At 46.2% G+C, this 25,090-nt stretch overlaps 11 non-coding genes across 11 annotated transcripts; all 11 read left to right on the top strand.

Moving 5' to 3' along the window:
* Positions 1-123: 123 nt before the first annotated feature.
* On the top strand, positions 124-314 carry LOC130333693 (U2 spliceosomal RNA). Its single transcript, XR_008875838.1, has one exon. It is a non-coding gene; the product is annotated as a U2 spliceosomal RNA (small nuclear RNA).
* Positions 315-2,378: 2,064 nt separating this feature from the next.
* LOC130333713 (U2 spliceosomal RNA) lies at positions 2,379-2,569 on the top strand. Its single transcript, XR_008875856.1, has one exon. It is a non-coding gene; the product is annotated as a U2 spliceosomal RNA (small nuclear RNA).
* Positions 2,570-4,667: 2,098 nt separating this feature from the next.
* LOC130333692 (U2 spliceosomal RNA) lies at positions 4,668-4,858 on the top strand. The gene has a single exon (XR_008875837.1). It is a non-coding gene; the product is annotated as a U2 spliceosomal RNA (small nuclear RNA).
* A 2,089-nt stretch (positions 4,859-6,947) lies between these two features.
* LOC130333691 (U2 spliceosomal RNA) lies at positions 6,948-7,138 on the top strand. The gene has a single exon (XR_008875836.1). It is a non-coding gene; the product is annotated as a U2 spliceosomal RNA (small nuclear RNA).
* Positions 7,139-9,227: 2,089 nt separating this feature from the next.
* On the top strand, positions 9,228-9,418 carry LOC130333690 (U2 spliceosomal RNA). The gene has a single exon (XR_008875835.1). It is a non-coding gene; the product is annotated as a U2 spliceosomal RNA (small nuclear RNA).
* Positions 9,419-11,513: 2,095 nt separating this feature from the next.
* Positions 11,514-11,704, top strand: LOC130333689 (U2 spliceosomal RNA). The gene has a single exon (XR_008875834.1). It is a non-coding gene; the product is annotated as a U2 spliceosomal RNA (small nuclear RNA).
* Positions 11,705-13,813: 2,109 nt separating this feature from the next.
* On the top strand, positions 13,814-14,004 carry LOC130333688 (U2 spliceosomal RNA). The gene has a single exon (XR_008875833.1). It is a non-coding gene; the product is annotated as a U2 spliceosomal RNA (small nuclear RNA).
* A 2,091-nt stretch (positions 14,005-16,095) lies between these two features.
* On the top strand, positions 16,096-16,286 carry LOC130333687 (U2 spliceosomal RNA). Its single transcript, XR_008875832.1, has one exon. It is a non-coding gene; the product is annotated as a U2 spliceosomal RNA (small nuclear RNA).
* Positions 16,287-18,384: 2,098 nt separating this feature from the next.
* LOC130333686 (U2 spliceosomal RNA) lies at positions 18,385-18,575 on the top strand. The gene has a single exon (XR_008875831.1). It is a non-coding gene; the product is annotated as a U2 spliceosomal RNA (small nuclear RNA).
* Positions 18,576-20,663: 2,088 nt separating this feature from the next.
* On the top strand, positions 20,664-20,854 carry LOC130333684 (U2 spliceosomal RNA). The gene has a single exon (XR_008875830.1). It is a non-coding gene; the product is annotated as a U2 spliceosomal RNA (small nuclear RNA).
* Positions 20,855-22,947: 2,093 nt separating this feature from the next.
* On the top strand, positions 22,948-23,138 carry LOC130333677 (U2 spliceosomal RNA). Its single transcript, XR_008875827.1, has one exon. It is a non-coding gene; the product is annotated as a U2 spliceosomal RNA (small nuclear RNA).
* Positions 23,139-25,090: the final 1,952 nt, after the last annotated feature.

Here is a 25,090-nt window from a genome sequence, read left to right as displayed (position 1 = left end):
TACTGGTGGTTGACTGCCCCCCAGCCCAGAGTGTGCATGGAAAATTGTCTGGCAGCCTCCCTGACAGCAAGCAGTGATAGTGCCCATGAAGGGGACCTTGTTGGGCCCGCCCCTTTCACGGTTATCGCTTCTCGGCCTTTTGGCTAAGATCAAGTGTAGTATCTGTTCTTATCAGTTTAATATCTGATACGTCCCCTATCTGGGGACCATATATTAAATGGATTTTTGAGAACGGGGGCCGATTTCGAAGCTTGCTTCCGTCGCCCTATGCATTGACCCGATATGGCAGTATCTTCGGGTACAGTGCACCACCCCCTTACAGGGTTAAAAAGAAAGATTCCTACTTTCATTGCTACCTGCTTGCTGGCTAGCCAGCTAGCCAGCCCTGTGGGCCTTGCTGCTGCTGCAGCCAAAAAACAAAAGGTGGTGCTGCTGCTGCTTCTGCTTGTGTCTGGCCCCTGTTGGAGCGTCCAGGCACAGGACTTCTGCTGCTGCTGACTAAATGGCCTCCTTAATTGGATCATTTGAGTAGCCAGCACACCTGTGCAGGTAGGGCATGACATGATAGGCAGCTGCCTTGATAGCGGGTGGGTGCTGAATGTTCCTAATTGACAAAATAAGATTAATGCTTATGAAGAAATATAAAATCTCATCCCTTCCCCAATATCGCGCCACACCCCTACCCCTTAATTCCCTGGTTGAACGTGATGGACATATGTCTTTTTTCGACCGTACTAACTATGTAACTATGTAACATAACATGGGGGGGGGTCTCCTGGCTGTTCACACAGGTGTGTCATTGCTGTACATTGACCATGCATTGCTTCTGTGGTATTGCAAAGGCAAAGACAAATGCTTCCAGCCATCCATTGCACTAATGGATTGGTCATCAGCTGGCTGTCTATGTCCCGCATCAATATAGACCAAAGTACAGAGGGTTAGGCTATGCTATTGTGCACCTACCTGATGCATCAGAAGGTGCGAGGCCCTTGCTAAATTCTGTGCACAGACTTTGAGATCTATGCTTTAGACTGTATCTAAACCTGCTCCAACATGGACTGACATTCTGGCCTACTTTCAGCCGATGCGACTTGTCTGTCGCTGAACAGTCGCTTTTTATGTATTCAGCACCTATGTATAATGTTGTAAAAATGCTCTAGAAGCTAAAGTCGCAGAAATGTCACACATATTTGGCCTGCAACTTTCTGTGCGACAAATTCAGACAGGAAAAATCAGTATAAATCCTTAGAAAATTATCCCCCAGTGTCTCCATCTGCTGGCGGTATTGAATAAGCATTGCTGCACTGATGGGGTATGCATTAGACGAAAAAAAAGAAGAAAAAGAAGAATAATACGCCCAGAAAAGAGGCGAAAAGGAGAAAAACGTAAAAAAACGTGAAAAAAAAGTAAGAGGAAGAGAAGGGAAAAAAAGGTGGAAATGGGTTTAAAAGTGATTTCGGCGGAGTATATATATATATATATATATATATATATATATATATATATGCGCACACACACACATAGATATAAACGTATTCTCCGTTGAGATATTGCAGCCGCTGCTGTGTCCAGGCCCAGGAGCCTTAGCACTGTGCTGTGATGTCACTCAATACCACTGACATCACTAGGTGTAAACAACATCTCTCCTTTGCTGTGTATGTGACTATGGAGCTGTTTGGTGATGTCGTCTATTACGGCCTTCATAGAAGCAACAGGAGATTGTTGCATCCATCTTGAACCCTCAGAACTACAGTGCTATGATGTCACTCACTTCCACAGGCCTTGCAGAGTGTAAACAACAACAACCCAGCTTTGTTGTGTATGTAACCAAAGGGATTTGTGATGTCACCTAGAACCTTCACAGCAGCGACAGCTTTATGAGGAGCATCAGCACTGCTCTGCCTGAGCAGAACCATCACCGCCATAGGTTGTCAAATAACCCGGATTTAACCCACACAGGTAAGTCCAATGGGGTGCAGGCATGTCCTCTATGCTTACAGCTTCCCGTGGGTGTTGGTTTGATACCGTTTGGGGACAGCCAAGGAGGCATCTGCAGGCAACAAAGGTAGGTGTGTGCTTGTGTGTGTGTTTCCTATGCAGATCCTAAGCCCAGTGTCACATGCAAGTAGGAGGAGTAAGAAGGGTTCCTGGCAAATCCGGGTTATGGATTGCATTTAAAAAGGCCCCGTGGGAGTGCAATGGGCCCCTGTCTTGCTGCTTAGCAATAATGGTATGGGTTTAGGTTCTGCTGTGTGTACTGGTGGTTGACTGCCCCCCAGCCCAGAGTGTGCATGGAAAATTGTCTGGCAGCCTCCCTGACAGCAAGCAGTGATAGTGCCCATGAAGGGGACCTTGTTGGGCCCGCCCCTTTCACGGTTATCGCTTCTCGGCCTTTTGGCTAAGATCAAGTGTAGTATCTGTTCTTATCAGTTTAATATCTGATACGTCCCCTATCTGGGGACCATATATTAAATGGATTTTTGAGAACAGGGGCCGATTTCGAAGCTTGCTTCCGTCGCCCTATGCATTGACCCGATATGGCAGTATCTTCGGGTACAGTGCACCACCCCCTTACAGGGTTAAAAAGAAAGATTCCTACTTTCATTGCTACCTGCTTGCTGGCTAGCCAGCTAGCCAGCCCTGTGGGCCTTGCTGCTGCTGCAGCCAAAAAACAAAAGGTGGTGCTGCTGCTGCTTCTGCTGCTTCTGCTTCTGCTTGTGTCTGGCCCCTGTTGGAGCGTCCAGGCACAGGACTTCTGCTGCTGCTGACTAAATGGCCTCCTTAATTGGATCATTTGAGTAGCCAGCACACCTGTGCAGGTAGGGCATGACATGATAGGCAGCTGCCTTGATAGCGGGTGGGTGCTGAATGTTCCTAATTGACAAAATAAGATTAATGCTTATGAAGAAATATAAAATCTCATCCCTTCCCCAATATCGCGCCACACCCCTACCCCTTAATTCCCTGGTTGAACGTGATGGACATATGTCTTTTTTCGACCGTACTAACTATGTAACTATGTAACATAACATGGGGGGGGGGGGGGGGGGGTCTCCTGGCTGTTCACACAGGTGTGTCATTGCTGTACATTGACCATGCATTGCTTCTGTGGTATTGCAAAGGCAAAGACAAATGCTTCCAGCCATCCATTGCACTAATGGATTGGTCATCAGCTGGCTGTCTATGTCCCGCATCAATATAGACCAAAGTACAGAGGGTTAGGCTATGCTATTGTGCACCTACCTGATGCATCAGAAGGTGCGAGGCCCTTGCTAAATTCTGTGCACAGACTTTGAGATCTATGCTTTAGACTGTATCTAAACCTGCTCCAACATGGACTGACATTCTGGCCTACTTTCAGCCGATGCGACTTGTCTGTCGCTGAACAGTCGCTTTTTATGTATTCAGCACCTATGTATAATGTTGTAAAAATGCTCTAGAAGCTAAAGTCGCAGAAATGTCACACATATTTGGCCTGCAACTTTCTGTGCGACAAATTCAGACAGGAAAAATCAGTATAAATCCTTAGAAAATTATCCCCCAGTGTCTCCATCTGCTGGCGGTATTGAATAAGCATTGCTGCACTGATGGGGTATGCATTAGACGAAAAAAAAGAAGAAAAAGAAGAATAATACGCCCAGAAAAGAGGCGAAAAGGAGAAAAACGTAAAAAAACGTGAAAAAAAAGTAAGAGGAAGAGAAGGGAAAAAAAGGTGGAAATGGGTTTAAAAGTGATTTCGGCGGAGAAATATATATATATATATATATATATATATATATATATATATATATATATGCGCACACACACACATAGATATAAACGTATTCTCCGTTGAGATATTGCAGCCGCTGCTGTGTCCAGGCCCAGGAGCCTTAGCACTGTGCTGTGATGTCACTCAATACCACTGACATCACTAGGTGTAAACAACATCTCTCCTTTGCTGTGTATGTGACTATGGAGCTGTTTGGTGATGTCGTCTATTACGGCCTTCATAGAAGCAACAGGAGATTGTTGCATCCATCTTGAACCCTCAGAACTACAGTGCTATGATGTCACTCACTTCCACAGGCCTTGCAGAGTGTAAACAACAACAACCCAGCTTTGTTGTGTATGTAACCAAAGGGATTTGTGATGTCACCTAGAACCTTCACAGCAGCGACAGCTTTATGAGGAGCATCAGCACTGCTCTGCCTGAGCAGAACCATCACCGCCATAGGTTGTCAAATAACCCGGATTTAACCCACACAGGTAAGTCCAATGGGGTGCAGGCATGTCCTCTATGCTTACAGCTTCCCGTGGGTGTTGGTTTGATACCGTTTGGGGACAGCCAAGGAGGCATCTGCAGGCAACAAAGGTAGGTGTGTGCTTGTGTGTGTGTTTCCTATGCAGATCCTAAGCCCAGTGTCACATGCAAGTAGGAGGAGTAAGAAGGGTTCCTGGCAAATCCGGGTTATGGATTGCATTTAAAAAGGCCCCGTGGGAGTGCAATGGGCCCCTGTCTTGCTGCTTAGCAATAATGGTATGGGTTTAGGTTCTGCTGTGTGTACTGGTGGTTGACTGCCCCCCAGCCCAGAGTGTGCATGGAAAATTGTCTGGCAGCCTCCCTGACAGCAAGCAGTGATAGTGCCCATGAAGGGGACCTTGTTGGGCCCGCCCCTTTCACGGTTATCGCTTCTCGGCCTTTTGGCTAAGATCAAGTGTAGTATCTGTTCTTATCAGTTTAATATCTGATACGTCCCCTATCTGGGGACCATATATTAAATGGATTTTTGAGAACGGGGGCCGATTTCGAAGCTTGCTTCCGTCGCCCTATGCATTGACCCGATATGGCAGTATCTTCGGGTACAGTGCACCACCCCCTTACAGGGTTAAAAAGAAAGATTCCTACTTTCATTGCTACCTGCTTGCTGGCTAGCCAGCTAGCCAGCCCTGTGGGCCTTGCTGCTGCTGCAGCCAAAAAACAAAAGGTGGTGCTGCTGCTGCTTCTGCTTCTGCTTGTGTCTGGCCCCTGTTGGAGCGTCCAGGCACAGGACTTCTGCTGCTGCTGACTAAATGGCCTCCTTAATTGGATCATTTGAGTAGCCAGCACACCTGTGCAGGTAGGGCATGACATGATAGGCAGCTGCCTTGATAGCGGGTGGGTGCTGAATGTTCCTAATTGACAAAATAAGATTAATGCTTATGAAGAAATATAAAATCTCATCCCTTCCCCAATATCGCGCCACACCCCTACCCCTTAATTCCCTGGTTGAACGTGATGGACATATGTCTTTTTTCGACCGTACTAACTATGTAACTATGTAACATAACATGGGGGGGGGGGGGGGGGGGGTCTCCTGGCTGTTCACACAGGTGTGTCATTGCTGTACATTGACCATGCATTGCTTCTGTGGTATTGCAAAGGCAAAGACAAATGCTTCCAGCCATCCATTGCACTAATGGATTGGTCATCAGCTGGCTGTCTATGTCCCGCATCAATATAGACCAAAGTACAGAGGGTTAGGCTATGCTATTGTGCACCTACCTGATGCATCAGAAGGTGCGAGGCCCTTGCTAAATTCTGTGCACAGACTTTGAGATCTATGCTTTAGACTGTATCTAAACCTGCTCCAACATGGACTGACATTCTGGCCTACTTTCAGCCGATGCGACTTGTCTGTCGCTGAACAGTCGCTTTTTATGTATTCAGCACCTATGTATAATGTTGTAAAAATGCTCTAGAAGCTAAAGTCGCAGAAATGTCACACATATTTGGCCTGCAACTTTCTGTGCGACAAATTCAGACAGGAAAAATCAGTATAAATCCTTAGAAAATTATCCCCCAGTGTCTCCATCTGCTGGCGGTATTGAATAAGCATTGCTGCACTGATGGGGTATGCATTAGACGAAAAAAAAGAAGAAAAAGAAGAATAATACGCCCAGAAAAGAGGCGAAAAGGAGAAAAACGTAAAAAAAACGTGAAAAAAAAGTAAGAGGAAGAGAAGGGAAAAAAAGGTGGAAATGGGTTTAAAAGTGATTTCGGCGGAGAAATATATATATATATATATATATATATATATATATATATATATATATGCGCACACACACACATAGATATAAACGTATTCTCCGTTGAGATATTGCAGCCGCTGCTGTGTCCAGGCCCAGGAGCCTTAGCACTGTGCTGTGATGTCACTCAATACCACTGACATCACTAGGTGTAAACAACATCTCTCCTTTGCTGTGTATGTGACTATGGAGCTGTTTGGTGATGTCGTCTATTACGGCCTTCATAGAAGCAACAGGAGATTGTTGCATCCATCTTGAACCCTCAGAACTACAGTGCTATGATGTCACTCACTTCCACAGGCCTTGCAGAGTGTAAACAACAACAACCCAGCTTTGTTGTGTATGTAACCAAAGGGATTTGTGATGTCACCTAGAACCTTCACAGCAGCGACAGCTTTATGAGGAGCATCAGCACTGCTCTGCCTGAGCAGAACCATCACCGCCATAGGTTGTCAAATAACCCGGATTTAACCCACACAGGTAAGTCCAATGGGGTGCAGGCATGTCCTCTATGCTTACAGCTTCCCGTGGGTGTTGGTTTGATACCGTTTGGGGACAGCCAAGGAGGCATCTGCAGGCAACAAAGGTAGGTGTGTGCTTGTGTGTGTGTTTCCTATGCAGATCCTAAGCCCAGTGTCACATGCAAGTAGGAGGAGTAAGAAGGGTTCCTGGCAAATCCGGGTTATGGATTGCATTTAAAAAGGCCCCGTGGGAGTGCAATGGGCCCCTGTCTTGCTGCTTAGCAATAATGGTATGGGTTTAGGTTCTGCTGTGTGTACTGGTGGTTGACTGCCCCCCAGCCCAGAGTGTGCATGGAAAATTGTCTGGCAGCCTCCCTGACAGCAAGCAGTGATAGTGCCCATGAAGGGGACCTTGTTGGGCCCGCCCCTTTCACGGTTATCGCTTCTCGGCCTTTTGGCTAAGATCAAGTGTAGTATCTGTTCTTATCAGTTTAATATCTGATACGTCCCCTATCTGGGGACCATATATTAAATGGATTTTTGAGAACGGGGGCCGATTTCGAAGCTTGCTTCCGTCGCCCTATGCATTGACCCGATATGGCAGTATCTTCGGGTACAGTGCACCACCCCCTTACAGGGTTAAAAAGAAAGATTCCTACTTTCATTGCTACCTGCTTGCTGGCTAGCCAGCTAGCCAGCCCTGTGGGCCTTGCTGCTGCTGCAGCCAAAAAACAAAAGGTGGTGCTGCTGCTGCTTCTGCTTCTGCTTGTGTCTGGCCCCTGTTGGAGCGTCCAGGCACAGGACTTCTGCTGCTGCTGACTAAATGGCCTCCTTAATTGGATCATTTGAGTAGCCAGCACACCTGTGCAGGTAGGGCATGACATGATAGGCAGCTGCCTTGATAGCGGGTGGGTGCTGAATGTTCCTAATTGACAAAATAAGATTAATGCTTATGAAGAAATATAAAATCTCATCCCTTCCCCAATATCGCGCCACACCCCTACCCCTTAATTCCCTGGTTGAACGTGATGGACATATGTCTTTTTTCGACCGTACTAACTATGTAACTATATAACATAACATGGGGGGGAGGGGGGGGGGGGGTCTCCTGGCTGTTCACACAGGTGTGTCATTGCTGTACATTGACCATGCATTGCTTCTGTGGTATTGCAAAGGCAAAGACAAATGCTTCCAGCCATCCATTGCACTAATGGATTGGTCATCAGCTGGCTGTCTATGTCCCGCATCAATATAGACCAAAGTACAGAGGGTTAGGCTATGCTATTGTGCACCTACCTGATGCATCAGAAGGTGCGAGGCCCTTGCTAAATTCTGTGCACAGACTTTGAGATCTATGCTTTAGACTGTATCTAAACCTGCTCCAACATGGACTGACATTCTGGCCTACTTTCAGCCGATGCGACTTGTCTGTCGCTGAACAGTCGCTTTTTATGTATTCAGCACCTATGTATAATGTTGTAAAAATGCTCTAGAAGCTAAAGTCGCAGAAATGTCACACATATTTGGCCTGCAACTTTCTGTGCGACAAATTCAGACAGGAAAAATCAGTATAAATCCTTAGAAAATTATCCCCCAGTGTCTCCATCTGCTGGCGGTATTGAATAAGCATTGCTGCACTGATGGGGTATGCATTAGACGAAAAAAAAGAAGAAAAAGAAGAATAATACGCCCAGAAAAGAGGCGAAAAGGAGAAAAACGTAAAAAAACGTGAAAAAAAAGTAAGAGGAAGAGAAGGGAAAAAAAGGTGGAAATGGGTTTAAAAGTGATTTCGGCGGAGAAATATATATATATATATATATATATATATATATATATATATATATATGCGCACACACACACATAGATATAAACGTATTCTCCGTTGAGATATTGCAGCCGCTGCTGTGTCCAGGCCCAGGAGCCTTAGCACTGTGCTGTGATGTCACTCAATACCACTGACATCACTAGGTGTAAACAACATCTCTCCTTTGCTGTGTATGTGACTATGGAGCTGTTTGGTGATGTCGTCTATTACGGCCTTCATAGAAGCAACAGGAGATTGTTGCATCCATCTTGAACCCTCAGAACTACAGTGCTATGATGTCACTCACTTCCACAGGCCTTGCAGAGTGTAAACAACAACAACCCAGCTTTGTTGTGTATGTAACCAAAGGGATTTGTGATGTCACCTAGAACCTTCACAGCAGCGACAGCTTTATGAGGAGCATCAGCACTGCTCTGCCTGAGCAGAACCATTACCGCCATAGGTTGTCAAATAACCCGGATTTAACCCACACAGGTAAGTCCAATGGGGTGCAGGCATGTCCTCTATGCTTACAGCTTCCCGTGGGTGTTGGTTTGATACCGTTTGGGGACAGCCAAGGAGGCATCTGCAGGCAACAAAGGTAGGTGTGTGCTTGTGTGTGTGTTTCCTATGCAGATCCTAAGCCCAGTGTCACATGCAAGTAGGAGGAGTAAGAAGGGTTCCTGGCAAATCCGGGTTATGGATTGCATTTAAAAAGGCCCCGTGGGAGTGCAATGGGCCCCTGTCTTGCTGCTTAGCAATAATGGTATGGGTTTAGGTTCTGCTGTGTGTACTGGTGGTTGACTGCCCCCCAGCCCAGAGTGTGCATGGAAAATTGTCTGGCAGCCTCCCTGACAGCAAGCAGTGATAGTGCCCATGAAGGGGACCTTGTTGGGCCCGCCCCTTTCACGGTTATCGCTTCTCGGCCTTTTGGCTAAGATCAAGTGTAGTATCTGTTCTTATCAGTTTAATATCTGATACGTCCCCTATCTGGGGACCATATATTAAATGGATTTTTGAGAACGGGGGCCGATTTCGAAGCTTGCTTCCGTCGCCCTATGCATTGACCCGATATGGCAGTATCTTCGGGTACAGTGCACCACCCCCTTACAGGGTTAAAAAGAAAGATTCCTACTTTCATTGCTACCTGCTTGCTGGCTAGCCAGCTAGCCAGCCCTGTGGGCCTTGCTGCTGCTGCAGCCAAAAAACAAAAGGTGGTGCTGCTGCTGCTTCTGCTGCTTCTGCTTCTGCTTGTGTCTGGCCCCTGTTGGAGCGTCCAGGCACAGGACTTCTGCTGCTGCTGACTAAATGGCCTCCTTAATTGGATCATTTGAGTAGCCAGCACACCTGTGCAGGTAGGGCATGACATGATAGGCAGCTGCCTTGATAGCGGGTGGGTGCTGAATGTTCCTAATTGACAAAATAAGATTAATGCTTATGAAGAAATATAAAATCTCATCCCTTCCCCAATATCGCGCCACACCCCTACCCCTTAATTCCCTGGTTGAACGTGATGGACATATGTCTTTTTTCGACCGTACTAACTATGTAACTATGTAACATAACATGGGGGGGGGGGGGGGGGGTCTCCTGGCTGTTCACACAGGTGTGTCATTGCTGTACATTGACCATGCATTGCTTCTGTGGTATTGCAAAGGCAAAGACAAATGCTTCCAGCCATCCATTGCACTAATGGATTGGTCATCAGCTGGCTGTCTATGTCCCGCATCAATATAGACCAAAGTACAGAGGGTTAGGCTATGCTATTGTGCACCTACCTGATGCATCAGAAGGTGCGAGGCCCTTGCTAAATTCTGTGCACAGACTTTGAGATCTATGCTTTAGACTGTATCTAAACCTGCTCCAACATGGACTGACATTCTGGCCTACTTTCAGCCGATGCGACTTGTCTGTCGCTGAACAGTCGCTTTTTATGTATTCAGCACCTATGTATAATGTTGTAAAAATGCTCTAGAAACTAAAGTCGCAGAAATGTCACACATATTTGGCCTGCAACTTTCTGTGCGACAAATTCAGACAGGAAAAATCAGTATAAATCCTTAGAAAATTATCCCCCAGTGTCTCCATCTGCTGGCGGTATTGAATAAGCATTGCTGCACTGATGGGGTATGCATTAGACGAAAAAAAAGAAGAAAAAGAAGAATAATACGCCCAGAAAAGAGGCGAAAAGGAGAAAAACGTAAAAAAACGTGAAAAAAAAGTAAGAGGAAGAGAAGGGAAAAAAAGGTGGAAATGGGTTTAAAAGTGATTTCGGCGGAGAAATATATATATATATATATATATATATATATATATATATATATATATGCGCACACACACACATAGATATAAACGTATTCTCCGTTGAGATATTGCAGCCGCTGCTGTGTCCAGGCCCAGGAGCCTTAGCACTGTGCTGTGATGTCACTCAATACCACTGACATCACTAGGTGTAAACAACATCTCTCCTTTGCTGTGTATGTGACTATGGAGCTGTTTGGTGATGTCGTCTATTACGGCCTTCATAGAAGCAACAGGAGATTGTTGCATCCATCTTGAACCCTCAGAACTACAGTGCTATGATGTCACTCACTTCCACAGGCCTTGCAGAGTGTAAACAACAACAACCCAGCTTTGTTGTGTATGTAACCAAAGGGATTTGTGATGTCACCTAGAACCTTCACAGCAGCGACAGCTTTATGAGGAGCATCAGCACTGCTCTGCCTGAGCAGAACCATCACCGCCATAGGTTGTCAAATAACCCGGATTTAACCCACACAGGTAAGTCCAATGGGGTGCAGGCATGTCCTCTATGCTTACAGCTTCCCGTGGGTGTTGGTTTGATACCGTTTGGGGACAGCCAAGGAGGCATCTGCAGGCAACAAAGGTAGGTGTGTGCTTGTGTGTGTGTTTCCTATGCAGATCCTAAGCCCAGTGTCACATGCAAGTAGGAGGAGTAAGAAGGGTTCCTGGCAAATCCGGGTTATGGATTGCATTTAAAAAGGCCCCGTGGGAGTGCAATGGGCCCCTGTCTTGCTGCTTAGCAATAATGGTATGGGTTTAGGTTCTGCTGTGTGTACTGGTGGTTGACTGCCCCCCAGCCCAGAGTGTGCATGGAAAATTGTCTGGCAGCCTCCCTGACAGCAAGCAGTGATAGTGCCCATGAAGGGGACCTTGTTGGGCCCGCCCCTTTCACGGTTATCGCTTCTCGGCCTTTTGGCTAAGATCAAGTGTAGTATCTGTTCTTATCAGTTTAATATCTGATACGTCCCCTATCTGGGGACCATATATTAAATGGATTTTTGAGAACGGGGGCCGATTTCGAAGCTTGCTTCTGTCGCCCTATGCATTGACCCGATATGGCAGTATCTTCGGGTACAGTGCACCACCCCCTTACAGGGTTAAAAAGAAAGATTCCTACTTTCATTGCTACCTGCTTGCTGGCTAGCCAGCTAGCCAGCCCTGTGGGCCTTGCTGCTGCTGCAGCCAAAAAACAAAAGGTGGTGCTGCTGCTGCTGCTGCTTCTGCTGCTTCTGCTTCTGCTTGTGTCTGGCCCCTGTTGGAGCGTCCAGGCCCAGGACTTCTGCTGCTGCTGACTAAATGGCCTCCTTAATTGGATCATTTGAGTAGCCAGCACACCTGTGCAGGTAGGGCATGACATGATAGGCAGCTGCCTTGATAGCGGGTGGGTGCTGAATGTTCCTAATTGACAAAATAAGATTAATGCTTATGAAGAAATATAAAATCTCATCCCTTCCCCAATATCGCGCCACACCCCTACCCCTTAATTCCCTGGTTGAACGTGATGGACATATGTCTTTTTTCGACCGTACTAACTATGTAACTATGTAACATAACATGGGGGGGGGGGGGGGGGGGGTCTCCTGGCTGTTCACACAGGTGTGTCATTGCTGTACATTGACCATGCATTGCTTCTGTGGTATTGCAAAGGCAAAGACAAATGCTTCCAGCCATCCATTGCACTAATGGATTGGTCATCAGCTGGCTGTCTATGTCCCGCATCAATATAGACCAAAGTACAGAGGGTTAGGCTATGCTATTGTGCACCTACCTGATGCATCAGAAGGTGCGAGGCCCTTGCTAAATTCTGTGCACAGACTTTGAGATCTATGCTTTAGACTGTATCTAAACCTGCTCCAACATGGACTGACATTCTGGCCTACTTTCAGCCGATGCGACTTGTCTGTCGCTGAACAGTCGCTTTTTATGTATTCAGCACCTATGTATAATGTTGTAAAAATGCTCTAGAAGCTAAAGTCGCAGAAATGTCACACATATTTGGCCTGCAACTTTCTGTGCGACAAATTCAGACAGGAAAAATCAGTATAAATCCTTAGAAAATTATCCCCCAGTGTCTCCATCTGCTGGCGGTATTGAATAAGCATTGCTGCACTGATGGGGTATGCATTAGACGAAAAAAAAGAAGAAAAAGAAGAATAATACGCCCAGAAAAGAGGCGAAAAGGAGAAAAACGTAAAAAAACGTGAAAAAAAAGTAAGAGGAAGAGAAGGGAAAAAAAGGTGGAAATGGGTTTAAAAGTGATTTCGGCGGAGAAATATATATATATATATATATATATATATATATATATATATATATATATATATGCGCACACACACACATAGATATAAACGTATTCTCCGTTGAGATATTGCAGCCGCTGCTGTGTCCAGGCCCAGGAGCCTTAGCACTGTGCTGTGATGTCACTCAATACCACTGACATCACTAGGTGTAAACAACATCTCTCCTTTGCTGTGTATGTGACTATGGAGCTGTTTGGTGATGTCGTCTATTACGGCCTTCATAGAAGCAACAGGAGATTGTTGCATCCATCTTGAACCCTCAGAACTACAGTGCTATGATGTCACTCACTTCCACAGGCCTTGCAGAGTGTAAACAACAACAACCCAGCTTTGTTGTGTATGTAACCAAAGGGATTTGTGATGTCACCTAGAACCTTCACAGCAGCGACAGCTTTATGAGGAGCATCAGCACTGCTCTGCCTGAGCAGAACCATCACCGCCATAGGTTGTCAAATAACCCGGATTTAACCCACACAGGTAAGTCCAATGGGGTGCAGGCATGTCCTCTATGCTTACAGCTTCCCGTGGGTGTTGGTTTGATACCGTTTGGGGACAGCCAAGGAGGCATCTGCAGGCAACAAAGGTAGGTGTGTGCTTGTGTGTGTGTTTCCTATGCAGATCCTAAGCCCAGTGTCACATGCAAGTAGGAGGAGTAAGAAGGGTTCCTGGCAAATCCGGGTTATGGATTGCATTTAAAAAGGCCCCGTGGGAGTGCAATGGGCCCCTGTCTTGCTGCTTAGCAATAATGGTATGGGTTTAGGTTCTGCTGTGTGTACTGGTGGTTGACTGCCCCCCAGCCCAGAGTGTGCATGGAAAATTGTCTGGCAGCCTCCCTGACAGCAAGCAGTGATAGTGCCCATGAAGGGGACCTTGTTGGGCCCGCCCCTTTCACGGTTATCGCTTCTCGGCCTTTTGGCTAAGATCAAGTGTAGTATCTGTTCTTATCAGTTTAATATCTGATACGTCCCCTATCTGGGGACCATATATTAAATGGATTTTTGAGAACGGGGGCCGATTTCGAAGCTTGCTTCCGTCGCCCTATGCATTGACCCGATATGGCAGTATCTTCGGGTACAGTGCACCACCCCCTTACAGGGTTAAAAAGAAAGATTCCTACTTTCATTGCTACCTGCTTGCTGGCTAGCCAGCTAGCCAGCCCTGTGGGCCTTGCTGCTGCTGCAGCCAAAAAACAAAAGGTGGTGCTGCTGCTGCTTCTGCTGCTTCTGCTTCTGCTTGTGTCTGGCCCCTGTTGGAGCGTCCAGGCACAGGACTTCTGCTGCTGCTGACTAAATGGCCTCCTTAATTGGATCATTTGAGTAGCCAGCACACCTGTGCAGGTAGGGCATGACATGATAGGCAGCTGCCTTGATAGCGGGTGGGTGCTGAATGTTCCTAATTGACAAAATAAGATTAATGCTTATGAAGAAATATAAAATCTCATCCCTTCCCCAATATCGCGCCACACCCCTACCCCTTAATTCCCTGGTTGAACGTGATGGACATATGTCTTTTTTCGACCGTACTAACTATGTAACTATGTAACATAACATGGGGGGGGGGGGGGGGGGTCTCCTGGCTGTTCACACAGGTGTGTCATTGCTGTACATTGACCATGCATTGCTTCTGTGGTATTGCAAAGGCAAAGACAAATGCTTCCAGCCATCCATTGCACTAATGGATTGGTCATCAGCTGGCTGTCTATGTCCCGCATCAATATAGACCAAAGTACAGAGGGTTAGGCTATGCTATTGTGCACCTACCTGATGCATCAGAAGGTGCGAGGCCCTTGCTAAATTCTGTGCACAGACTTTGAGATCTATGCTTTAGACTGTATCTAAACCTGCTCCAACATGGACTGACATTCTGGCCTACTTTCAGCCGATGCGACTTGTCTGTCGCTGAACAGTCGCTTTTTATGTATTCAGCACCTATGTATAATGTTGTAAAAATGCTCTAGAAACTAAAGTCGCAGAAATGTCACACATATTTGGCCTGCAACTTTCTGTGCGACAAATTCAGACAGGAAAAATCAGTATAAATCCTTAGAAAATTATCCCCCAGTGTCTCCATCTGCTGGCGGTATTGAATAAGCATTGCTGCACTGATGGGGTATGCATTAGACGAAAAAAAAGAAGAAAAAGAAGAATAATACGCCCAGAAAAGAGGCGAAAAGGAGAAAAACGTAAAAAAACGTGAAAAAAAAGTAAGAGGAAGAGAAGGGAAAAAAAGGTGGAAATGGGTTTAAAAGTGATTTCGGCGGAGAAATATATATATATATATATATATATATATATATATATATATATGCGCACACACACACATAGATATAAACGTATTCTCCGTTGAGATATTGCAGCCGCTGCTGTGTCCAGGCCCAGGAGCCTTAGCACTGTGCTGTGATGTCACTCAATACCACTGACATCACTAGGTGTAAACAACATCTCTCCTTTGCTGTGTATGTGACTATGGAGCTGTTTGGTGATGTCGTCTATTACGGCCTTCATAGAAGCAACAGGAGATTGTTGCATCCATCTTGAACCCTCAGAACTACAGTGCTATGATGTCACTCACTTCCACAGGCCTTGCAGAGTGTAAACAACAACAACCCAGCTTTGTTGTGTATGTAACCAAAGGGATTTGTGATGTCACCTAGAACCTTCACAGCAGCGACAGCTTTATGAGGAGCATCAGCACTGCTCTGCCTGAGCAGAACCATCACCGCCATAGGTTGTCAAATAACCCGGATTTAACCCACACAGGTAAGTCCAATGGGGTGCAGGCATGTCCTCTATGCTTACAGCTTCCCGTGGGTGTTGGTTTGATACCGTTTGGGGACAGCCAAGGAGGCATCTGCAGGCAACAAAGGTAGGTGTGTGCTTGTGTGTGTGTTTCCTATGCAGATCCTAAGCCCAGTGTCACATGCAAGTAGGAGGAGTAAGAAGGGTTCCTGGCAAATCCGGGTTATGGATTGCATTTAAAAAGGCCCCGTGGGAGTGCAATGGGCCCCTGTCTTGCTGCTTAGCAATAATGGTATGGGTTTAGGTTCTGCTGTGTGTACTGGTGGTTGACTGCCCCCCAGCCCAGAGTGTGCATGGAAAATTGTCTGGCAGCCTCCCTGACAGCAAGCAGTGATAGTGCCCATGAAGGGGACCTTGTTGGGCCCGCCCCTTTCACGGTTATCGCTTCTCGGCCTTTTGGCTAAGATCAAGTGTAGTATCTGTTCTTATCAGTTTAATATCTGATACGTCCCCTATCTGGGGACCATATATTAAATGGATTTTTGAGAACGGGGGCCGATTTCGAAGCTTGCTTCCGTCGCCCTATGCATTGACCCGATATGGCAGTATCTTCGGGTACAGTGCACCACCCCCTTACAGGGTTAAAAAGAAAGATTCCTACTTTCATTGCTACCTGCTTGCTGGCTAGCCAGCTAGCCAGCCCTGTGGGCCTTGCTGCTGCTGCAGCCAAAAAACAAAAGGTGGTGCTGCTGCTGCTTCTGCTGCTTCTGCTTCTGCTTGTGTCTGGCCCCTGTTGGAGCGTCCAGGCACAGGACTTCTGCTGCTGCTGACTAAATGGCCTCCTTAATTGGATCATTTGAGTAGCCAGCACACCTGTGCAGGTAGGGCATGACATGATAGGCAGCTGCCTTGATAGCGGGTGGGTGCTGAATGTTCCTAATTGACAAAATAAGATTAATGCTTATGAAGAAATATAAAATCTCATCCCTTCCCCAATATCGCGCCACACCCCTACCCCTTAATTCCCTGGTTGAACGTGATGGACATATGTCTTTTTTCGACCGTACTAACTATGTAACTATGTAACATAACATGGGGGGGGGGGGGGGGGGGGGGGTCTCCTGGCTGTTCACACAGGTGTGTCATTGCTGTACATTGACCATGCATTGCTTCTGTGGTATTGCAAAGGCAAAGACAAATGCTTCCAGCCATCCATTGCACTAATGGATTGGTCATCAGCTGGCTGTCTATGTCCCGCATCAATATAGACCAAAGTACAGAGGGTTAGGCTATGCTATTGTGCACCTACCTGATGCATCAGAAGGTGCGAGGCCCTTGCTAAATTCTGTGCACAGACTTTGAGATCTATGCTTTAGACTGTATCTAAACCTGCTCCAACATGGACTGACATTCTGGCCTACTTTCAGCCGATGCGACTTGTCTGTCGCTGAACAGTCGCTTTTTATGTATTCAGCACCTATGTATAATGTTGTAAAAATGCTCTAGAAGCTAAAGTCGCAGAAATGTCACACATATTTGGCCTGCAACTTTCTGTGCGACAAATTCAGACAGGAAAAATCAGTATAAATCCTTAGAAAATTATCCCCCAGTGTCTCCATCTGCTGGCGGTATTGAATAAGCATTGCTGCACTGATGGGGTATGCATTAGACGAAAAAAAAGAAGAAAAAGAAGAATAATACGCCCAGAAAAGAGGCGAAAAGGAGAAAAACGTAAAAAAACGTGAAAAAAAAGTAAGAGGAAGAGAAGGGAAAAAAAGGTGGAAATGGGTTTAAAAGTGATTTCGGCGGAGAAATATATATATATATATATATATATATATATATATATATATATATGCGCACACACACACATAGATATAAACGTATTCTCCGTTGAGATATTGCAGCCGCTGCTGTGTCCAGGCCCAGGAGCCTTAGCACTGTGCTGTGATGTCACTCAATACCACTGACATCACTAGGTGTAAACAACATCTCTCCTTTGCTGTGTATGTGACTATGGAGCTGTTTGGTGATGTCGTCTATTACGGCCTTCATAGAAGCAACAGGAGATTGTTGCATCCATCTTGAACCCTCAGAACTACAGTGCTATGATGTCACTCACTTCCACAGGCCTTGCAGAGTGTAAACAACAACAACCCAGCTTTGTTGTGTATGTAACCAAAGGGATTTGTGATGTCACCTAGAACCTTCACAGCAGCGACAGCTTTATGAGGAGCATCAGCACTGCTCTGCCTGAGCAGAACCATCACCGCCATAGGTTGTCAAATAACCCGGATTTAACCCACACAGGTAAGTCCAATGGGGTGCAGGCATGTCCTCTATGCTTACAGCTTCCCGTGGGTGTTGGTTTGATACCGTTTGGGGACAGCCAAGGAGGCATCTGCAGGCAACAAAGGTAGGTGTGTGCTTGTGTGTGTGTTTCCTATGCAGATCCTAAGCCCAGTGTCACATGCAAGTAGGAGGAGTAAGAAGGGTTCCTGGCAAATCCGGGTTATGGATTGCATTTAAAAAGGCCCCGTGGGAGTGCAATGGGCCCCTGTCTTGCTGCTTAGCAATAATGGTATGGGTTTAGGTTCTGCTGTGTGTACTGGTGGTTGACTGCCCCCCAGCCCAGAGTGTGCATGGAAAATTGTCTGGCAGCCTCCCTGACAGCAAGCAGTGATAGTGCCCATGAAGGGGACCTTGTTGGGCCCGCCCCTTTCACGGTTATCGCTTCTCGGCCTTTTGGCTAAGATCAAGTGTAGTATCTGTTCTTATCAGTTTAATATCTGATACGTCCCCTATCTGGGGACCATATATTAAATGGATTTTTGAGAACGGGGGCCGATTTCGAAGCTTGCTTCCGTCGCCCTATGCATTGACCCGATATGGCAGTATCTTCGGGTACAGTGCACCACCCCCTTACAGGGTTAAAAAGAAAGATTCCTACTTTCATTGCTACCTGCTTGCTGGCTAGCCAGCTAGCCAGCCCTGTGGGCCTTGCTGCTGCTGCAGCCAAAAAACAAAAGGTGGTGCTGCTGCTGCTTCTGCTGCTTCTGCTTCTGCTTGTGTCTGGCCCCTGTTGGAGCGTCCAGGCACAGGACTTCTGCTGCTGCTGACTAAATGGCCTCCTTAATTGGATCATTTGAGTAGCCAGCACACCTGTGCAGGTAGGGCATGACATGATAGGCAGCTGCCTTGATAGCGGGTGGGTGCTGAATGTTCCTAATTGACAAAATAAGATTAATGCTTATGAAGAAATATAAAATCTCATCCCTTCCCCAATATCGCGCCACACCCCTACCCCTTAATTCCCTGGTTGAACGTGATGGACATATGTCTTTTTTCGACCGTACTAACTATGTAACTATGTAACATAACATGGGGGGGGGGGGGGGGGGGTCTCCTGGCTGTTCACACAGGTGTGTCATTGCTGTACATTGACCATGCATTGCTTCTGTGGTATTGCAAAGGCAAAGACAAATGCTTCCAGCCATCCATTGCACTAATGGATTGGTCATCAGCTGGCTGTCTATGTCCCGCATCAATATAGACCAAAGTACAGAGGGTTAGGCTATGCTATTGTGCACCTACCTGATGCATCAGAAGGTGCGAGGCCCTTGCTAAATTCTGTGCACAGACTTTGAGATCTATGCTTTAGACTGTATCTAAACCTGCTCCAACATGGACTGACATTCTGGCCTACTTTCAGCCGATGCGACTTGTCTGTCGCTGAACAGTCGCTTTTTATGTATTCAGCACCTATGTATAATGTTGTAAAAATGCTCTAGAAGCTAAAGTCGCAGAAATGTCACACATATTTGGCCTGCAACTTTCTGTGCGACAAATTCAGACAGGAAAAATCAGTATAAATCCTTAGAAAATTATCCCCCAGTGTCTCCATCTGCTGGCGGTATTGAATAAGCATTGCTGCACTGATGGGGTATGCATTAGACGAAAAAAAAGAAGAAAAAGAAGAATAATACGCCCAGAAAAGAGGCGAAAAGGAGAAAAACGTAAAAAAACGTGAAAAAAAAGTAAGAGGAAGAGAAGGGAAAAAAAGGTGGAAATGGGTTTAAAAGTGATTTCGGCGGAGAAATATATATATATATATATATATATATATATATATATATGCGCACACACACACATAGATATAAACGTATTCTCCGTTGAGATATTGCAGCCGCTGCTGTGTCCAGGCCCAGGAGCCTTAGCACTGTGCTGTGATGTCACTCAATACCACTGACATCACTAGGTGTAAACAACATCTCTCCTTTGCTGTGTATGTGACTATGGAGCTGTTTGGTGATGTCGTCTATTACGGCCTTCATAGAAGCAACAGGAGATTGTTGCATCCATCTTGAACCCTCAGAACTACAGTGCTATGATGTCACTCACTTCCACAGGCCTTGCAGAGTGTAAACAACAACAACCCAGCTTTGTTGTGTATGTAACCAAAGGGATTTGTGATGTCACCTAGAACCTTCACAGCAGCGACAGCTTTATGAGGAGCATCAGCACTGCTCTGCCTGAGCAGAACCATCACCGCCATAGGTTGTCAAATAACCCGGATTTAACCCACACAGGCAAGTCCAATGGGGTGCAGGCATGTCCTCTATGCTTACAGCTTCCCGTGGGTGTTGGTTTGATACCGTTTGGGGACAGCCAAGGAGGCATCTGCAGGCAACAAAGGTAGGTGTGTGCTTGTGTGTGTGTTTCCTATGCAGATCCTAAGCCCAGTGTCACATGCAAGTAGGAGGAGTAAGAAGGGTTCCTGGCAAATCCGGGTTATGGATTGCATTTAAAAAGGCCCCGTGGGAGTGCAATGGGCCCCTGTCTTGCTGCTTAGCAATAATGGTATGGGTTTAGGTTCTGCTGTGTGTACTGGTGGTTGACTGCCCCCCAGCCCAGAGTGTGCATGGAAAATTGTCTGGCAGCCTCCCTGACAGCAAGCAGTGATAGTGCCCATGAAGGGGACCTTGTTGGGCCCGCCCCTTTCACGGTTATCGCTTCTCGGCCTTTTGGCTAAGATCAAGTGTAGTATCTGTTCTTATCAGTTTAATATCTGATACGTCCCCTATCTGGGGACCATATATTAAATGGATTTTTGAGAACGGGGGCCGATTTCGAAGCTTGCTTCCGTCGCCCTATGCATTGACCCGATATGGCAGTATCTTCGGGTACAGTGCACCACCCCCTTACAGGGTTAAAAAGAAAGATTCCTACTTTCATTGCTACCTGCTTGCTGGCTAGCCAGCTAGCCAGCCCTGTGGGCCTTGCTGCTGCTGCAGCCAAAAAACAAAAGGTGGTGCTGCTGCTGCTTCTGCTGCTTCTGCTTCTGCTTGTGTCTGGCCCCTGTTGGAGCGTCCAGGCACAGGACTTCTGCTGCTGCTGACTAAATGGCCTCCTTAATTGGATCATTTGAGTAGCCAGCACACCTGTGCAGGTAGGGCATGACATGATAGGCAGCTGCCTTGATAGCGGGTGGGTGCTGAATGTTCCTAATTGACAAAATAAGATTAATGCTTATGAAGAAATATAAAATCTCATCCCTTCCCCAATATCGCGCCACACCCCTACCCCTTAATTCCCTGGTTGAACGTGATGGACATATGTCTTTTTTCGACCGTACTAACTATGTAACTATGTAACATAACATGGGGGGGGGGGGGGGGGGGGTCTCCTGGCTGTTCACACAGGTGTGTCATTGCTGTACATTGACCATGCATTGCTTCTGTGGTATTGCAAAGGCAAAGACAAATGCTTCCAGCCATCCATTGCACTAATGGATTGGTCATCAGCTGGCTGTCTATGTCCCGCATCAATATAGACCAAAGTACAGAGGGTTAGGCTATGCTATTGTGCACCTACCTGATGCATCAGAAGGTGCGAGGCCCTTGCTAAATTCTGTGCACAGACTTTGAGATCTATGCTTTAGACTGTATCTAAACCTGCTCCAACATGGACTGACATTCTGGCCTACTTTCAGCCGATGCGACTTGTCTGTCGCTGAACAGTCGCTTTTTATGTATTCAGCACCTATGTATAATGTTGTAAAAATGCTCTAGAAGCTAAAGTCGCAGAAATGTCACACATATTTGGCCTGCAACTTTCTGTGCGACAAATTCAGACAGGAAAAATCAGTATAAATCCTTAGAAAATTATCCCCCAGTGTCTCCATCTGCTGGCGGTATTGAATAAGCATTGCTGCACTGATGGGGTATGCATTAGACGAAAAAAAAGAAGAAAAAGAAGAATAATACGCCCAGAAAAGAGGCGAAAAGGAGAAAAACGTAAAAAAACGTGAAAAAAAAGTAAGAGGAAGAGAAGGGAAAAAAAGGTGGAAATGGGTTTAAAAGTGATTTCGGCGGAGAAATATATATATATATATATATATATATATATATATATATATATGCGCACACACACACATAGATATAAACGTATTCTCCGTTGAGATATTGCAGCCGCTGCTGTGTCCAGGCCCAGGAGCCTTAGCACTGTGCTGTGATGTCACTCAATACCACTGACATCACTAGGTGTAAACAACATCTCTCCTTTGCTGTGTATGTGACTATGGAGCTGTTTGGTGATGTCGTCTATTACGGCCTTCATAGAAGCAACAGGAGATTGTTGCATCCATCTTGAACCCTCAGAACTACAGTGCTATGATGTCACTCACTTCCACAGGCCTTGCAGAGTGTAAACAACAACAACCCAGCTTTGTTGTGTATGTAACCAAAGGGATTTGTGATGTCACCTAGAACCTTCACAGCAGCGACAGCTTTATGAGGAGCATCAGCACTGCTCTGCCTGAGCAGAACCATCACCGCCATAGGTTGTCAAATAACCCGGATTTAACCCACACAGGTAAGTCCAATGGGGTGCAGGCATGTCCTCTATGCTTACAGCTTCCCGTGGGTGTTGGTTTGATACCGTTTGGGGACAGCCAAGGAGGCATCTGCAGGCAACAAAGGTAGGTGTGTGCTTGTGTGTGTGTTTCCTATGCAGATCCTAAGCCCAGTGTCACATGCAAGTAGGAGGAGTAAGAAGGGTTCCTGGCAAATCCGGGTTATGGATTGCATTTAAAAAGGCCCCGTGGGAGTGCAATGGGCCCCTGTCTTGCTGCTTAGCAATAATGGTATGGGTTTAGGTTCTGCTGTGTGTACTGGTGGTTGACTGCCCCCCAGCCCAGAGTGTGCATGGAAAATTGTCTGGCAGCCTCCCTGACAGCAAGCAGTGATAGTGCCCATGAAGGGGACCTTGTTGGGCCCGCCCCTTTCACGGTTATCGCTTCTCGGCCTTTTGGCTAAGATCAAGTGTAGTATCTGTTCTTATCAGTTTAATATCTGATACGTCCCCTATCTGGGGACCATATATTAAATGGATTTTTGAGAACGGGGGCCGATTTCGAAGCTTGCTTCCGTCGCCCTATGCATTGACCCGATATGGCAGTATCTTCGGGTACAGTGCACCACCCCCTTACAGGGTTAAAAAGAAAGATTCCTACTTTCATTGCTACCTGCTTGCTGGCTAGCCAGCTAGCCAGCCCTGTGGGCCTTGCTGCTGCTGCAGCCAAAAAACAAAAGGTGGTGCTGCTGCTGCTTCTGCTGCTTCTGCTTGTGTCTGGCCCCTGTTGGAGCGTCCAGGCACAGGACTTCTGCTGCTGCTGACTAAATGGCCTCCTTAATTGGATCATTTGAGTAGCCAGCACACCTGTGCAGGTAGGGCATGACATGATAGGCAGCTGCCTTGATAGCGGGTGGGTGCTGAATGTTCCTAATTGACAAAATAAGATTAATGCTTATGAAGAAATATAAAATCTCATCCCTTCCCCAATATCGCGCCACACCCCTACCCCTTAATTCCCTGGTTGAACGTGATGGACATATGTCTTTTTTCGACCGTACTAACTATGTAACTATGTAACATAACATGGGGGGGGGGGGGGGGGTCTCCTGGCTGTTCACACAGGTGTGTCATTGCTGTACATTGACCATGCATTGCTTCTGTGGTATTGCAAAGGCAAAGACAAATGCTTCCAGCCATCCATTGCACTAATGGATTGGTCATCAGCTGGCTGTCTATGTCCCGCATCAATATAGACCAAAGTACAGAGGGTTAGGCTATGCTATTGTGCACCTACCTGATGCATCAGAAGGTGCGAGGCCCTTGCTAAATTCTGTGCACAGACTTTGAGATCTATGCTTTAGACTGTATCTAAACCTGCTCCAACATGGACTGACATTCTGGCCTACTTTCAGCCGATGCGACTTGTCTGTCGCTGAACAGTCGCTTTTTATGTATTCAGCACCTATGTATAATGTTGTAAAAATGCTCTAGAAGCTAAAGTCGCAGAAATGTCACACATATTTGGCCTGCAACTTTCTGTGCGACAAATTCAGACAGGAAAAATCAGTATAAATCCTTAGAAAATTATCCCCCAGTGTCTCCATCTGCTGGCGGTATTGAATAAGCATTGCTGCACTGATGGGGTATGCATTAGACGAAAAAAAAGAAGAAAAAGAAGAATAATACGCCCAGAAAAGAGGCGAAAAGGAGAAAAACGTAAAAAAACGTGAAAAAAAAGTAAGAGGAAGAGAAGGGAAAAAAAGGTGGAAATGGGTTTAAAAGTGATTTCGGCGGAGAAATATATATATATATATATATATATATATATATATATATATATATATATGCGCACACACACACACATAGATATAAACGTATTCTCCGTTGAGATATTGCAGCCGCTGCTGTGTCCAGGCCCAGGAGCCTTAGCACTGTGCTGTGATGTCACTCAATACCACTGACATCACTAGGTGTAAACAACATCTCTCCTTTGCTGTGTATGTGACTATGGAGCTGTTTGGTGATGTCGTCTATTACGGCCTTCATAGAAGCAACAGGAGATTGTTGCATCCATCTTGAACCCTCAGAACTACAGTGCTATGATGTCACTCACTTCCACAGGCCTTGCAGAGTGTAAACAACAACAACCCAGCTTTGTTGTGTATGTAACCAAAGGGATTTGTGATGTCACCTAGAACCTTCACAGCAGCGACAGCTTTATGAGGAGCATCAGCACTGCTCTGCCTGAGCAGAACCATCACCGCCATAGGTTGTCAAATAACCCGGATTTAACCCACACAGGTAAGTCCAATGGGGTGCAGGCATGTCCTCTATGCTTACAGCTTCCCGTGGGTGTTGGTTTGATACCGTTTGGGGACAGCCAAGGAGGCATCTGCAGGCAACAAAGGTAGGTGTGTGCTTGTGTGTGTGTTTCCTATGCAGATCCTAAGCCCAGTGTCACATGCAAGTAGGAGGAGTAAGAAGGGTTCCTGGCAAATCCGGGTTATGGATTGCATTTAAAAAGGCCCCGTGGGAGTGCAATGGGCCCCTGTCTTGCTGCTTAGCAATAATGGTATGGGT

This window comes from Hyla sarda, unplaced genomic scaffold (assembly GCF_029499605.1).
Source record: "Hyla sarda isolate aHylSar1 unplaced genomic scaffold, aHylSar1.hap1 scaffold_413, whole genome shotgun sequence".
NCBI lineage: Eukaryota > Metazoa > Chordata > Amphibia > Anura > Hylidae > Hyla > Hyla sarda.
This window is presented reverse-complemented; position numbering and strand designations above follow the sequence as displayed.